The sequence below is a fragment of the Paramormyrops kingsleyae genome, chromosome 24, assembly GCF_048594095.1.
Source record: "Paramormyrops kingsleyae isolate MSU_618 chromosome 24, PKINGS_0.4, whole genome shotgun sequence".
NCBI lineage: Eukaryota > Metazoa > Chordata > Actinopteri > Osteoglossiformes > Mormyridae > Paramormyrops > Paramormyrops kingsleyae.
Window position 1 is genome coordinate 11,700,332 of NC_132820.1, and position 15,672 is coordinate 11,716,003.

The window sequence follows — 15,672 nt, forward strand, 5'->3', positions numbered from 1 at the left end:
AGTGAAATGTCTAATCTGAAGACATGCAGGATAAAAGCTTTCAGACAGCAGCGCTCTGGCCGAGACGGAATCTCTCCGGCTTGGTTTCATATTTCCAGAAACGCGTTATTGAAATAACCGGGAAGTTACTGTGCCTGGCATTTCAATTTAGTCAGAAAAGCAAAACCTCACTCTATTTAGTCTATTATTATCCTATTATTATTATTATTATTATTATTATTATTATTATATTTTTCTGTTCTCTAAAAATTAAACATAAAACAAAATATAAAAGACTGAATTGCTTTGCCTGTAAGAAAATAATAAAATAAAATAAAATAATAATGGACTGTAGGACCATCACATCATTAAAAAAATAGCTGTTAGAATGTGGTTATTTGTTTCATTCCAGGTTTGTGTTCAAATTTTCAAAACATTAGTGTCTTCAAATATGCTTCACATTTGAAAAAATCCAGGATAATGTACCGCAGTGTTTCAGTCATACTTTTTCTGCATTACCCTCTGGTTTTTGGTTATAAATGTGAGGTCATTGTTGTTTATCTGGTCAAGTAGCTACTTGTGTTACAATTGGACAGTTAGTCATGTGACTCCTGGTCAGGTGACAGGGTTCTGGGAGCTGGCTGAGCTTCCATGTGATTGGCTACTGATCACTTGGGGGTCCTGCTCCCTCTTAATGCTGTTAAGGGATTAAATCCCACTGGATCTGTGCCTTTGAGCAGTTTGCCGGTAAAATATGTAACACAGAACTAGTACGCTTGACTAGAAACACTTAACATTTACTCACTTGATCCAGTGGCATGCGTGAGTTTTTCTAACAGGATTAGGGTTCATTTCAGCGGCTGCTTATTCAGGCTCTGCTGGAGCCTGACATGCGGCTCCTTTCCTGCTCTGTCGATGTCTTTCTGGTCTAAACCTCCCATCCTTCTCCCGCCCTGAATTTACCCCCCCCCCCTGCCCCCCCCTGCCGCATCCAGGGCTGCTGGAAGATGAAAATAGCCCCACGAAATAATGTCACCTGTCCTGATTGACGCTGTAGCTTTTGGGCCTATGAGTTAATCAGCTAAAACCTGAATGAATATCCGAGGGCAGAAGCGACCTCTGACTGGGTCGCGGCAGGACTTCAGAGGTGAACCGGACGCCGGTCTGGACCGTGGGAGCCGGCCGAGGTCCAGCACAGCATCCCAGGGTGCTGAGAGGCTGGAAGGCTTTGGAGAAGGAGCAGGAGAGGCCACGCCGATGCTCCTCCCCTCTATGTAGGTCATGGTTATCCTAAAAGCAGGCAGTATATGTGGGTCACTCTGGTCCGCCTGCGTCTCCAGTTCCGTGGCCATGTTGCCGTTCACAGAGAAACAGCCGGCCTATATTATGGGATGTGTCGCTGGAATATCGGGCCGCGTGCTCTGATTTTGCAAACCATTGTCAGCATTGCCCCCCCCCCCCCCCCGCCCTAAAAATACCCCACCCGTCACCTTTCCATAAGGCTGCAGTCTCTCGCATTATCTACACGAGAAAGAAGGAAGTTGGCGCAATGGCATCCTGAACATAAAGCATGTGGTTTTGTGCCAGCCAGATAAAGATTCGACGGTTGGGTGTGGGAGGGGGGAGGGGGCTGTTCTCTGACAGGGGGACCAAGGAGGCTGCGGGGGCCACAGCCCCTGAAGCCTGAGCGACGGGGCCAAGGAAAGGCTGCGGTCTTCAGGTGTGGCTTCCTGGCAGGAGCTGCTGATGGTGAACCAGCAACCGGCACAATGCAGCCGCTGCACTGGGAGAGAGCACCAGTGTTTTTAGGGAATTACCAAAATGGCGTGGGGGGGGGGGGAGGAGGAGCAGGAGCACCGGGCCATCTTCCAATCAAGCCGGCGCTGGATGACATTTGCTTGCATTCCGTAGATTTTTACTGATATATGTAAAAATAATCATTTCAAAAAGTCCTTTTAAAACTGACCTTGGATTTAAAGAATGAATGGAATTATTTGTGTGAGCTGTAAGTCATCATTTTCAGCTGTGAAGGGGGCGGGGTCTCTGATGGTTTATCTGTCACGTGCCAGGGCTGAGTCTCACCCATGTATCGTGCTGGATCAAATGTGTCCCTCCCTGCAAATCTGGTCAACAGAAAAGTAAAAGTTTGTGAGTAAAAATAGTACTTTTAGTCGTTTAAATGCCTGAATATCAGTAATTATTTAAAGCTGCCCAGACTTCACTGGTAAATATTTGAATTTATATTAAATCTTAATATATTTTTTGCTGCTGAATCCTGTACCTGTATATATGTTAATTTGACCAATTATCGAAATATATAAACACATAAAACACATAAAAACAGACATACTGATTATGAAGTAATAAAATTAATGTTGATTGGCACATAAAGTTGACTGAAAGGTATTTATATCTGTTTACTTAAACAGCTATAAGTTTTAACTCGAAAGGTATTTAATCATTATTATTTTTAGCACTGAAAAATGTGGAAATAGACACAGGCATTTTACAGGAAGTGACTGGACTGTCCCAGAACACAGACTTATTATTTGTATGCCTGAGTGAAGCATGTGCTGTTGCATGTGAGAGACGTGAGCCTTCCACACGCGTGTTTACCTACATTCCATGTTTCTTAGTGTGCTTTTCCAGCTCCCCCCTGTTGTAAACGTCATCACGGGCCTCCAACGCCCCAGCTATGTGATTTTCAACCCCCCCGCTCCCCAATATTGGTACATTCCACCCCCACTACACCTTTGGCAGGTGGTCTGCCACACCAGACAGCATGGTAGGGGGATTAAACCCATAAGCAGAATGGAGGCAGGTCCCAGAGGACCTGTGTTTATGTGGAGTGAATTAGCCGGCGTCCTATTTTAGCCCCGTGTGCAGCTCGACAGGGGCTGGAGGACTTTCTGTGGAGACGCTAGCAGCTGATTGCATGGCGATTGCGTGATGGTGGCGTGCCGTTGGCATGTCTTTGCATGTGGTTAAAAACTGGTATCTGGGTAGGGGTTAAAAAACACACAATCATTGGCTTGGCTGCTCCCCCCTATCATCCAGTTTGGGATGTTCCACTGGAGGGTACTGCTCATTGTGACGTCACTTCCTGTGGGCGAAACCATTGTTGACTGCAGGGGAATCTTTTGGTTTCTTAAGAGTAGGATATGTGTTCTGTGTAATGTAATGCTTTTATGACGGCCCTGCAGGGGGCGTTGTTTTCTGCAACGATAAGAGCATCTTCTCAAAGCCTCTAGTTTCCATGAGGGGTTCTGCTTTTGTGCCCTTTGGCGAAGCAGTTAACCTAAATTCGGCCAGCAATTGGGCCGGTAAAGCAGGCTGCTTTGCTGAGACGTTGTTTTTATATAGACTTTGCTTTTTATATAGAATTAGTGTGTTAATTACTTTGTTTGTTTGTTTTTCTGTGTCCTCACGTGCATCTGTCTGTGAGGACAGGCTGGGGTGACAGTGGCACAGTTGCTATGAACACAGCAGGCCTAAGTAAATATTTAATGGGAGATGATGTCCCCCCCAGGCAGCCCCACAGATGAGTTAACCCTCCTATTGTCCTCAGAGGAATCTCTTAATGGGGGGGGGGGGGGGGGGGGTGTTTAACCTGCGGTGGTTCCTGTGTTGGCATATTGAGGGGTCTAAGGCTTTGTGTGTGAGAGTTGTTTAACGTTAGCCATTAGCATGTGTGCCCGTTGTTAACATTAGCCGTTAGCATGTGTGCCTTTTGTCAACATTATCCATTAGCATGTGTGCCCGTTGTTAGCATTAGCCGTTAGCATGTGTGCCCATTGTTAACATTAGCCGTTAGCATGTGTTCCTGTTGTTAACATTATCCATTAGCATGTGTGCCCGTTGTTAGCATTATGCATTAGCATATCCCTAACATCGCTCAACATCATTGGTCCGAATAAACCTTCCCGCACCTTTATAATATGGTGGTGCAAAACTCCTAAAATGCTGGTTAAATTATATAATTTCTTCTTTCAAATGAAACATGTTTTATACTTACTTACACAAATGGTTCTATTATAACCATTTAATCTGTTATTGTATTTACATTATTACATTTAAGTGGATTGTTACTTAATGTGAAGTGATGAATTTTGTGTTTGTGATCCGCGTCCGACATAACTCCGGTTCAATCGTTGCTGTGGAGATGAAATCCAGGGAACGTCGAAGATGTGCACTGCCTGCAACCCCCTCCAAGGGGCGTGACCCTTGTGTTCTAAAAGGGAAACTTATTATAGGATTAGATGGCCATTTCTAGACCAGGGAAGAAAAGAGTGAAACATTAAATCTCAGTATAGTCATTAGGAGCCCACTGATCATACCAGAGTAAACACTGATGCTTTGCCAACGCTGTGTGTGTGTCCATGGCAACGCTGGCTATTCTGTGCTGATGTCAGTGTACGACGTCATACTGATCTCCTTTATCTCCCAGCTAACATAACGGCCGCTGACCTAGCATCTTTAATAAATACCCCTTCATAGTCTTTCGTAACAGATAAAACACAGAGTGGCAATTCTAATGGAATACTGAGTAAATTGAAATCTACTTTTCTGTTTTGGAAATGAACAATGATTTATTGGAGAACCACCCCCCCTAGAGGCAATTATAGGGGTGGGTGGTGGCTATTCTTGGGGGGGGGGGGGGTAGCTGACCGGGCCCTCAGATCCAGACAAAGGCCACCCCACACACAGCTCAGGGCCCCAAGCGTGTGCATGGGATGGCAGGGGTCATGTGGGCTGGATTTAGATGCGATAAGTGTGTGTGTGTGTATGGCGGGGGGGGGGGGTCTGGAATACACGCCCCCCCCAGCTGCACGGCACCCTGGAGTGCAGGGTAATCCATCGTCTGATTTTATATTGACGAGTCTGGTGTCGTATCCACAGGGACCACTAAAGGCCCCTGGATCATACGTGTCAAACAAATAGGGGATGAGGTAATGGATATGTGTCTGGGTGGGGGCTTATGGGAAAAAAGGTGTGGCCTCTTCACGGCTGTGCTTCAGACGATGCCCTGATTTGGATTTTGAAAATGTGTTGGACGCACCTTTGAATATTTCTTGAGTATTTATTGAGAATTTCTTGTGTATTCCATAAGCATTTCTTGAGCATTCTTTGAGTATTTCTTGAGTATTCTCTGGGTATTTTTTGGACATCCCCTCAACACCTCTTGCATCTTGTGTACAGTTGGTACAGGGACGAAGGTGTGCCCCCCCTGGGAAATGATGTCGCTACCTGTTTCCACGTCTGTCACAAATGGTCGCCCATTCCTGCTGTTCACCATGTCAGCTTCTGGGACATGAATGAAATGACAGTGTGCAGAGATAGTTTTTAAAAAAAGGGCCTGGGGCTGATCCTCACGAGGGAGGGGGGAGGGGTCCTCTTGTGCCCCCAGTTTGGGCATGATTAAAGTCCTGATGTAGGTGCAGGTGGTGGTTATCAACTGGCACTTAATGGGGGCTGCACTGACATTCCCAAGCTGGCTATGACTCAGGGTGATGTGGAGCATAGCCCCGCCTCCAGAGGGTGGAGTCACATATGTCACGCCCCCCAAGCTGGCTATGACTCAGGGTGATGTGGAGCATAGCCCCGCCTCCAGAGGGTGGAGTCACATATGTCACGCCCCCCAATGCTGGTCGAGATGAGCCTCTGTTTCATTTATTCATGGCCACTTCCTGGGGTTTTCCAGCACCTGCATCACTGGGTGGGGATGGGGCTGTATGGTGACCCCCCCCCCCCCCCACCCAGTGAGAAAGATGGGATCCTGTATTAAAGTGTCTGTCCTGGAACCCTAAAAACAGGGGGCAGTCATTTCCCTGTCCCGCTTGGAGGAAGTATGAATTTTAGGAGTTTTTCCACTGTGAAGTCCTTCAAGCAGAAGGTAAATAGGTGTGTCTGTGTGTGACTTTCTGGAATTATGACATTGTGGGGACCAGATTTCCTGTAATTTGATTTTACTTTTTACACATACTTTTTACATTTTTTTGGTCCCCACAAGGATAACCTCACTTTTATACAAATCTGTGAAGTAAAAAAAAAAAAACTAAAAATGCCAAAAGACTTGCATTTTGTTTGGTTACTTGTGGTTAAGGTCGTCATTGTTGGGATTATGGTTTTGGCCATAGAAATGAATGGGCAGTCCCCACAAAGGTCTGTATGCACAGGTGTGGGTCTGTGTGTGTGTGTGTGTTTCCTGTCTGCACATGATACAATGGATGGACAGACAGCTCTGTGCATCAAAAAAATCTGTTCGCCAGGTGACGGTTGCACTGTGAGAAACGCTGCTGTTCGGTTACAGTGTGCTGGGGACTTGAGCTCGGGGCGTGGTTTGCGGGGGGGGGGGGCGGCGCAGTTTAGACTCTGTTTAGCCGAGATGAGCACCAAAAGCAAGGCCGTTTTGCTGGGAAGCACGACTTTCACTCCTTTCAGGCCTTTCTCAGGCTGGGGGGGGGGGGGGGTTTGCCCAGTGATTCATATGGAAATGGGGGCCAGAGAGAGGGCAAGTTCTCACCCAAACTGGATCTGCCCCTCAGGGCTGGGGGTGACCCCACGGGGCTGAGTGGCGAGTGCCCAGGGACCCCCCCCCCCCCCCCCACCTCCGTCTGCTATGTCTCCCTCTGTCCGTCCTCGTCTGTCTGCTCTGCCCCCCATCTTTCCTCTTTTTGGAAACTGCTATTTTGAGGCTCGAAATGAAGGCAGATGAAACAGTGAAGCTGTAGTGGACAGGAGCCCAATGTTTTGTGGTAGTGCTGGTTTTAATAGGTTACATCTGTAGCCTGACTTCATTCTGGAGCCTATGAGGGTTATGCTGTGGGACTATGACGAGTGTCGGCACGGCGACAGGCGACCCTAAATAAAATGCCTGGCTGTCACCAGGCCGGAGGCTGCGGTCCCGTTCTGTCATGGTCGGCCTCCACTTATATGCAGAGTCTCTGAATGTCTTATTATGATTTGCTTCCAGAATTTTGGCTTTACTTGGCCTGGGGACAGGAAGCGATCGGGGGACGGGGGGGGGGGGGGAATCCGTTTGGGGTATGAATGTGTCAGGGGGCAGTAAATGAGATTTGCCCCGCTGGATAGTCCCGTCACAACAGTCTGGTTCTGTGGGATTCAATTATGCTGAATGTCACGTGTTAATCACCTCTGTGTATGTCTGACTGTATGTGCAGGGGCGGCCATATCATGTCATACTGCTTGGTAGTTCTGCCTGATTCTTATCCTGTTGGTTAAGCTTCCCTCTGTTTTGATTTGCTGGAGCAGGTCAGAATTGAAGGCATTTTTATCAGAGTCACACAGGTAAATGACTTTGCGACACTCACGCCCTTAGCTTCAGAGCATTTTGGGACACTTGCACCTCAGCTTCAGAGCATAGGTAAATGGCTTTGGGACACTCGCACCCTCAACTTCAGAGTGCAGAAAATGGGTTTTGGGATACTTGCATGCTCCGATACTTGCATGCTTACTTCCAGAGTGAAAGTAAGTGGTTTGCACTGTCACCATCCCTGCTTCTCCAAACTTCATCGAAATGGCTGTCCATCGGCTTGTTTCAGACTCTGTCATGGATGTAAAATGGAAACTCACATAATATTAAATGATACCTGCCCAGATTACTGTCCCTATATATGAGCTAAATGTCTCCTTAATTGGCTTTGTAGATGTCCTGCACATAAACAGGCTGATTATCTTACGTTGCTGTGACATCAGAATTTCTTTTCTTTGTTCATCTTTCAGTTGTAGTTCCAGACCATAATACAATTATTCTTCCACCTTGGCTTTACATAAGGTATACACCTAACTTTGACTACTTTTTAACAATTTAATTAGGTACTAATTTTAGATTGCTACTTTGAATACCAGATTTACTTGTGCTATCAGTGAATCTGTTTAATTTTGTGGTAGAATATTTAATCCAACTAGTGTGCTGAGTGAAGCATGTGGTGGTACAGACAGACTGGGTATACACCACCAGCTTGTGTGTGGTTTCTGCAAGCGACTCCCCCCCCCCCCCCCAAAAAAAAAAAAAGAGCAGCGCACATACCAGCCTTGTGAAAAACGACAAAGCTTAGCAAATCCAACAAGTATCAGCCTTGTAAGTAAAATTGAACTTCGTCATTCTCATCATGGCCTATGGGTGGCGCTGTGGCCTTTGAAGTTTGTTGGAGCAGAGCCAGCCGTGGTCCTGTCGCGACGTAATTTGTGTGGGGTGGGGGCTTTTTGGGGAAGGACATGTTTGGCCAAACCCTTAACCGAGCGGGATGTCTCGTATTCAAAATGGGGACTATTTGCCTGTTTTCAGGTAATTAAATGCTCCATTATGAGGTGGCCAGCAATCAAAGAAACATCCCTAGTGCTTCGTCCTTTTTGTCCCATGGACATGTCACGGCTGTGGGGTTTCAGGGAGAGCCGTGTTTCGGCCAATCCGGCTCTGCACCCTCACAGCGTAACGAGACTGCTAATGTTTTATTGTTATCCCGCCCTCAGCCAAATGGGCAACGTGCGCGACGCCGTGGCTAATGGCGCTACCGTGGAAACGCAATGGAGATCCATCCCATGGAGACAAACAGGACTAGAGAGGAGAAGACCCGGAAACTGTCAAGCTTGAAAAGGGAAATATGTATCACGGTGTCTGGACACCGTAAGCAGGAAGTTTCAGTTGAAACCATCCAGGTTCCTAATAATATTACTGTCTTTAAGCAAAGGGTGCTCTTCCTGTTGGACTCTTACCTGGGCCGTACGACAGGGCTGCGTTGTGCGCTGCTGCGGTTCTTGTGGCACCGTGTGCGTTTCTGGTGGTGAACAGAGCTGGCTGTCACCGCTGCGTCTCAACACGCCCCCGTCAGCGGGACTCTGCTCTCTGGGGAATAATGCAGGGTCACACAAGGGTCGCGTGGGTCAGCGTGTCTGACGGGCTCATGACTAAAAGGAGCCGATATGCAGGTTTATAAGTTGATCCAAACGTACGTTATTAATCAGGCGCTGCGGTTCCTTAGAGCTGCTGGCCCCGACTGTAACCCAGGGTAACGTCATTCAGCACCTTCCCGTCTGTGGCCATATGCCCCGCGGCGGAACAAAAGTCCTTGATTTGCGTTACACTGATGGCTTTTTGAGGTCTGTCGGAGGGTCACAGATACGCCGTGCGCAGCCCCGATTTGCCGGCGTGAGAAATAAGCAGCGTGCCTCCCTTCGCCGTAATTTACTCTCGTTTTCGGGGCACAGATTTTGTACGGACGGTAGGGACATGTCCCTGCCGATACTGTTGGAGTACCGTGTGGTTTAGGGGGTGGGGGTTCGGGGCTGATGTGGAAAGCAGTCGTACTCATTCGGTCCAGTGAATGTTACATACACATGCTTATATCAACGTCGGCGGGGTGAACGGTGCTGTGGCTCTTTAAAGATTTTGTCCTGGTCAGTTATTTATAGTCGCTATTCTGTCTAAAAGTGTATTTTTTGACCTAGTGGATGATATTAACATTATATATTATTTGGAAGGACACACTGATCAGTTTCCCGTGTCAGGCTATTATTGCTGCTATTACCACTATCAATATAATAATAATAATAATAATAATAATAATAATAATAATAGGCCTACATTTTGATGGCATGATAATTAAAATAAAATAATAGGCCTAAATTTGAATTATGATTTGAATTATTACTTATAAATAAAGGAACGAAATATTTGGCAGAAATAACAATCAAGTACCTTTTTATCGTGGCTTTTGTACGCACCTCTACAATAAACATTAGCGTTGGCTGATGATAAAATGACAGTGGATGAATAAGGTTCGTTCGTTGCCTTTTTATGGGGAATTATAGCGCGTTAGTAATATCCCTGGTGTGCGTGTGTGTGTGTGTGTGTGTGTGTGTGTGTGTGTGTGTGGTTTTAAAGACGGTCGGCACCTCTTTGTGTCGGCTCCCTCAGCCGTCACCGTCCGCCGTGCCGATGGCTACTTTCAAAGCCCAGTTGTTTCGCAGAAGGTCCGGCGCTCTGCTCCGACCCTGCCTCGGCAGACCTCCGGCGGCGAGTTGCGACGCATCCTTGTCAGGTTTCGCCAGTAAAACGCGTTTCCTGACAGTTCACAAAACATGGATTTAACAAGAAAATTCCCTTTTATCTGTAAACATAAAATCCTTAATATCGGTCGCGTTAAATACTTCAGCCCAGAAATAACACAATAAGAAAAAACATTTGACAGTCCTTTTTATAGCTTTCTAAAGGAATGTTCGGGCGGCATTTCAACCCTGCTTGTGATTTTGGAAGTATTTCAGAATGCAAATTACATTTTAATATTGCTATTTTAAGGCAGGGGCTTGTTTGTTAAGTTATGATATATTCCCATGGTTTTAAATTTAGTTTAGAACTTTTTTTCATTTAGTTAAAAAATGGCATAAATACATTTTTAATATCCATTCATGCTTATTCAGTATACAGTGGCCGGTATTTTTATTTCATTAAAATGAATTAAAGAATTAGGAAACATAGAATTTAAGGCACGGTTTTAAGTTGTTTAAAAAAAAAAAAATCTACTGTCTAAAAAAATATTTTTTTTCTCCGATATACCTGATATATATAAATTGTCATGTGTATAATAGTATTATAGTAATTTCCAAATTTGGCCACGTTGTCTCAATACAAAAATGCAAAACTAATCAAATAAAGAATGTTAATAGTTTTTAAAAAAATAAAATCCGGTACTGGCAGCAGCTGCAATTTAGTTTATATATAAATAGCCCCAACAATACAGAGAAGAGGGCTGTTTTTCACTTATTTCAAAGTATTATAGAATAGTGACGTCTGGCTGGTTTTACATCCTAAATATCCAGTATAAAAACGGGGACACCTTTTATAATTACACAATTCATTCGCCAGTGTGCAGTCTCTCTCAAACGACGTCCAAAACTGAAATAATAATAATAATAATAATAATAATAATAATAATAGTAATAATCACATAACTTCCCATTTCTTTGGTCCATATCAACTCCGACGTCACATTAACACAGTATTACCCTTCGGTTTTGGCGCAAACGTCATTTTTATATTCTTAAATATTCGGGTTTTCGCGCGCTCATTTTGCCTTTGATGCTGATGCTACACACTGGATGCTAAAGTTTCTCTCGGCCGTCGCTCCTTTTCTGGAGAACAATGCTGCCGATCTTTTCACTCCAGTGATCTTTTAGCATCAGCCGCCTTTGAATTTGCTTGACTTCTGTCTGGTTGTCCTTTTACCCGAGCGTCTCCCTCTCCCTGCAAGGACGATCAGCATTAACACAGCATGAGACGCCAGCGTTTCAAATGTTGCATCCAAATGTTGTGCTCGTTTGCTTTTTTTACACCGCATTTTTATCCACAGCATTAATATCGATTTTCTGCATAGTTTCGGAAAGTTTAAACTGTAACATTATTGGCAATTACAGCTGTTGAAGTGGTGCAAATGTTCTAGCACAATAACGTATATTTAAAGTAAATGTATACTAAAATGACATGTTTGCATTTACTAAACTGTAGGCTATATTTACTATTTTAGCAAAGATGTAAATAAATCATATAGTGTAAACTTAACATCTCCCTAAAGCACCGTTTCTGCAACCGCATCATTTTTAAGTTTTTTTTTCAGTTTTGCAATGGGGTCAGAGATTTAATGAAATTTGGCAACAACAATATGATGTAACAGCTAAAACAGCAAAATAATTTTATGTGTTTTTTCAATGTTTTTTCAATGTTCAATGAAAAAAAAACCAAGATTACAATGTCAATTGGTCACTTTTTTATATATTAATGGCCGTAATCGTAGTGACCTCCGGTCCGCTCGCTCAGCCGTCCCCTCTCTGCATCGACGCCAGACACAAAGCGGCGTTTGGGCGAGACGCGGCCGGCAGAGTGTGACAGGGCGGCCGCCCCCAACGCATCGCTGCCCTGGGGGTCAGCACGGTCCACAGGAGTTCCACCCTGTCTGGGCTTTTGTCTGCCTTCATCTTGACCTTAGCTTTTAAAGCGTTTCTGTTAATTAACTTAATTGGCCTGAGTCTTACCGATACTTTGTGTTTTCAGTCCTTGTTACCAATTATTTATTATGTAGGTTTTCTTATACTTCAGATCAAAGCATATAAACATTAACAATCCTAGCTGATCGCTGGGAAATAATAAATTATATTTTTGACTGTGTTTAGGTTTGTACATTTTCATGTGTATATTATAATAAAACCCTATGGTTGAAGAATAAGTTACTATTTACTGAATAATTTAAATCTGCAAAGTTAAAGGTTTATTTAACATATTATTGAAAACCTTCAAATTAACATTTGACATTTATTTATTTTGAAGCAGTCAGTCAAAAAAGCCAGAAAACAATATAAATGACAGTGTTTATATGAGATTTAGCATCTGTTGCCATTATTTTTATGAATCCTATTGTGTTTGATGAAGAAATGTATTTCTGGTAAGAATTTTAAAGAGGAATATTAATTCATGGGAAAGAGTCCTGGCAACGAGAACAATAAGGTAAAAAATGTCTTAGGTTCTAACAATTTGACGAATTCGGTCATTAAACTGTAGAATATTTCTCTGCTTAAAGAACATTTCTTGATATTTAAAAACTATGGATGACATTTATGTAAAGGTTACTTACAGAGGAGGGTGCAGACAGTGAACAGAAAAAAAAGCAGGATGGGTGAGACGTGACCTGGTGGACGGGGTGAGGAAGGTCAGCGGCCCCCCCCCCCCCCCCCCCCCCGCCCCAATCCCCCCAGTGAAGGTCTGGGGGGGCAGAGGCCCGCTAAGTTGTCCGATTAACACATGCGCTGGCAGATCGATGAGTGTGAAAAGCACAATGGCATGAATCAGACGCTGTTTTTTTGAATATGGGTCCCGACGCCCCACCCTCTCAACACACGCAAACAGCCCCCCCCCCACACACACACACCGAAGTCTGTAGTCGTACAGACACCAATAATTACCTTAAGGCTACTCTTTCAACTCAGTCTAGACCCCAGACTCACTGGACAGCTATACCCTCTGACCCTCCAAAGAGAAGTGGACTTCAGATAGGGTGGGGAGGAGTCCGCCCCCCCCCCCCCGCTGGCTCCCCCCCCCCAACCCTGCCTCGATTGGAGTGGGCCTGAGCTACCAGGAGGTAAGGAAGCCACGGAGGACGGCCGCTTCCATGGTTACAGGTCGAGCATGAGGATCCGGTTGTCGGGGCGGGGGGGGGGGGGGGGGCGGCTCTCGTCGTCCTGTTCCAGGGCTGCATGGCGCATTCGGGCCCCCCCTTCCTCATACAACGGATGTGAAATAAAACCTCAGCTCAAGACAGTTTGCGGGAAGGGGTGGAGAGCCAGAGGAGATTGGAAGAGCTCCCGTCACATGATCAACATGAGAGCGAGACCCCATCCCTTGTTCGGAGTGAGAGCCGCTTCATTCCGGAAGGTACTCTTCATCTCGCATTGTTTCTTTCGCCGTTGCCGGGTTGGGCATGTGCTTTTTTTCTGGATGAATCCACGTCTCTTGCCTCACGTGTTACAATTTTGAAGGGGGGGGGGTGTGGGGGGCTGTGAGGACCCCATTGTTCGAGGCGCGTCCCTGGGAATGCCGTTTTAATTAGGATTCGGGCCTGGCTTCAATTTTCCACTGGTATTATAAGTCTGACAGTGCATGAAAGCTGCATCTTTCCAGCTGCCGTGAGCTTTGTTTACGGGGTTCTCGATCGGACCGATGAGGGCGCACACTGCTGGGAAAGACTGATGCAGGGAACTTCCTGCCGCTTGTTTGAGGGATATTCATACAGTCGGGTCACACAAGCATGCCCGCCTGTGGCCTCAGGGTGTGACGTGTCGCCGGATCTCCATGCGACTTTCACCGCATTCAGACATCAAGCTCATTTCAAACACTAGAATTCTTCTTCTTATTATTATTATTTAATATTTATATGTGAATCATTTTTAACATGGCATCTCTCGGTGATAGAATTGTCGGTCGACTCAGCAGTAGTTAAAAATAAACGCTTAGACTGTGAAACAACACCGGGACTCAAAATGCTCGTCTAGCCGTGAGGAATCGCACGATGCCCGGCGTGGCCGTCAGAGCGTTCCGGAATGTGCGCGAGCGTGCGAATGACACGTCAGACGTTGGTGAGCCGCGGTCCGGCGTTGTCGGTGTGACACGTCGCGGTGGGATCCGAGCGAGGAACATCAGTCTTCTTCTGAATCGGAAACTCGAGGCGTGGAAAGTTACAGGAGGGGAACGGGAAGCGAGCTGCGGTCACTGCATGGGGGGGGGGGGTCCGCTGGAACGCTAAATCTGTTCTTGGATCCGGTGTTTGCCCTCCAAGCCCACCCCAATAGTCGAATAGAGCAGATGGCCGTCTTCTATGATGGTGGTGGGGGTCTGGCTTTAGCTCTCGGACCGTGGGAAAGAGGCTTTGCCCTCACACACCTGATCTGGGCCTCGGATGGATTAATGCAAATCAGAAAAGCGGACGCTGATGTGGGGGTGCTAAAGGGGTGGGGGCAGGGCTTGCTTATTATAATAATAATAATAATAATAATAATAATAATAAATCAGTGGCAGGTCAGGTTACTTCACAACCTTTGTTATAATTTTTAATGTTTGCTGTGATTTAACAGATGTTTTATTTACCCCATTTTAAAATTGTATTGTATATGTTCCATTTGTCTGTCGGTTAAAATTATCTTAAATTTAACAATATAGAAATATAAATCTGTGAAGACAATTTTTAAACGTGTGAGGGTCTGTCTATGAAATATATGCAATCGTTTTTTTTTTCCGAAGTGAAATTCTAGCATATCTAACTATATTTTTTGCGTAGAGGATATTGTTGAGAGGAAATCTTGTCACAGTGCGATGTGGCGGTTCGGTTTGGTCACAGCGTCTGACGCCCCTCTTTGTTTAAGATTCTGGGGGGGAAACTGGCTTCTTTTAGGAGGGGTGGCTATTAAAACATTATTGTTGGTTTTACATGATTTTTACAGACACATTTAAGAGCTACATATGTTAAAGAATTAAAAGCCAAAAAGAGACTGATTTTGATAACTTTTTTTTATGTGTTAAACATGCATAGCTGGATTGTAGATATATTTATACAGATTATACAGTGAATTGTAGATATATTTACATGTGGAACCTAGAATATGCGATGGCTTTTTGGGCTGCTGTGCTACGTTGTGGTGCATGCTGGGTACAGAAGGTGCTGGAATGACACAGGCCCTGACAGGACCAAGGGCATAGATGGCCTTTTCTGGCCCGATGATGATTGGGGTGTTTCCATGGCGACTCCAAGACCAGTACCGATCGGGGTCAAGAGATGCGATTAAGCGGCCGGGGGGGGCGCCTTGGTGGCGGCGGTGACTGTGTCATTCTCAGCGTGTGTAACGCACTGTCACCACAGTGACGCTGTGATAACGCACTTCAGGCCTCTGGGTTACTCTGTGATTTCGGTGTTTATAGGTCAGTAAATGAGGCTTCTAAGCAAAAATGACCCCCAATCTCAGATATATATGATACCATGGCACAAGAGTATTGCTATTGTTTTTGCGTTGCGCAGATTAGATCTTTTTCGAGCAGCACGGAGACCGGGTCAGTTCACTCTTTATTTAAAAACAGGTTGTTACAAAGAGATGGAATCGTACTTTGGCTGTTGGTGTTCGGTCGATGGGTTTGGT

General features: G+C 45.3%; 2 long non-coding RNA genes across 6 annotated transcripts in view; one reads left to right on the forward strand and one right to left on the reverse strand.

The window, feature by feature from the left end:
• Positions 1-15,672, forward strand: part of LOC111860760 (uncharacterized) — a 41,097-nt gene that overhangs the window by 1,325 nt on the left and 24,100 nt on the right. Inside the window, exon 1 of one of the 5 annotated variants that reach the window (XR_002842089.2) lies at positions 13,179-13,420. The exons of the other annotated variants lie outside the window; for them this stretch is intronic. This is a non-coding gene — a long non-coding RNA (uncharacterized lncRNA). Of the gene's footprint in view, positions 1-13,178; positions 13,421-15,672 lie in introns of those variants that run through there. 5 annotated transcript variants of the gene reach the window in all.
• Positions 1,829-10,278, reverse strand: LOC111860912 (uncharacterized). Its single transcript, XR_002842123.2, has 3 exons — positions 9,895-10,278; positions 8,716-8,845; positions 1,829-2,102 (listed from the first exon to the last, which is right to left on the reverse strand). It is a non-coding gene; the product is annotated as an uncharacterized lncRNA (long non-coding RNA).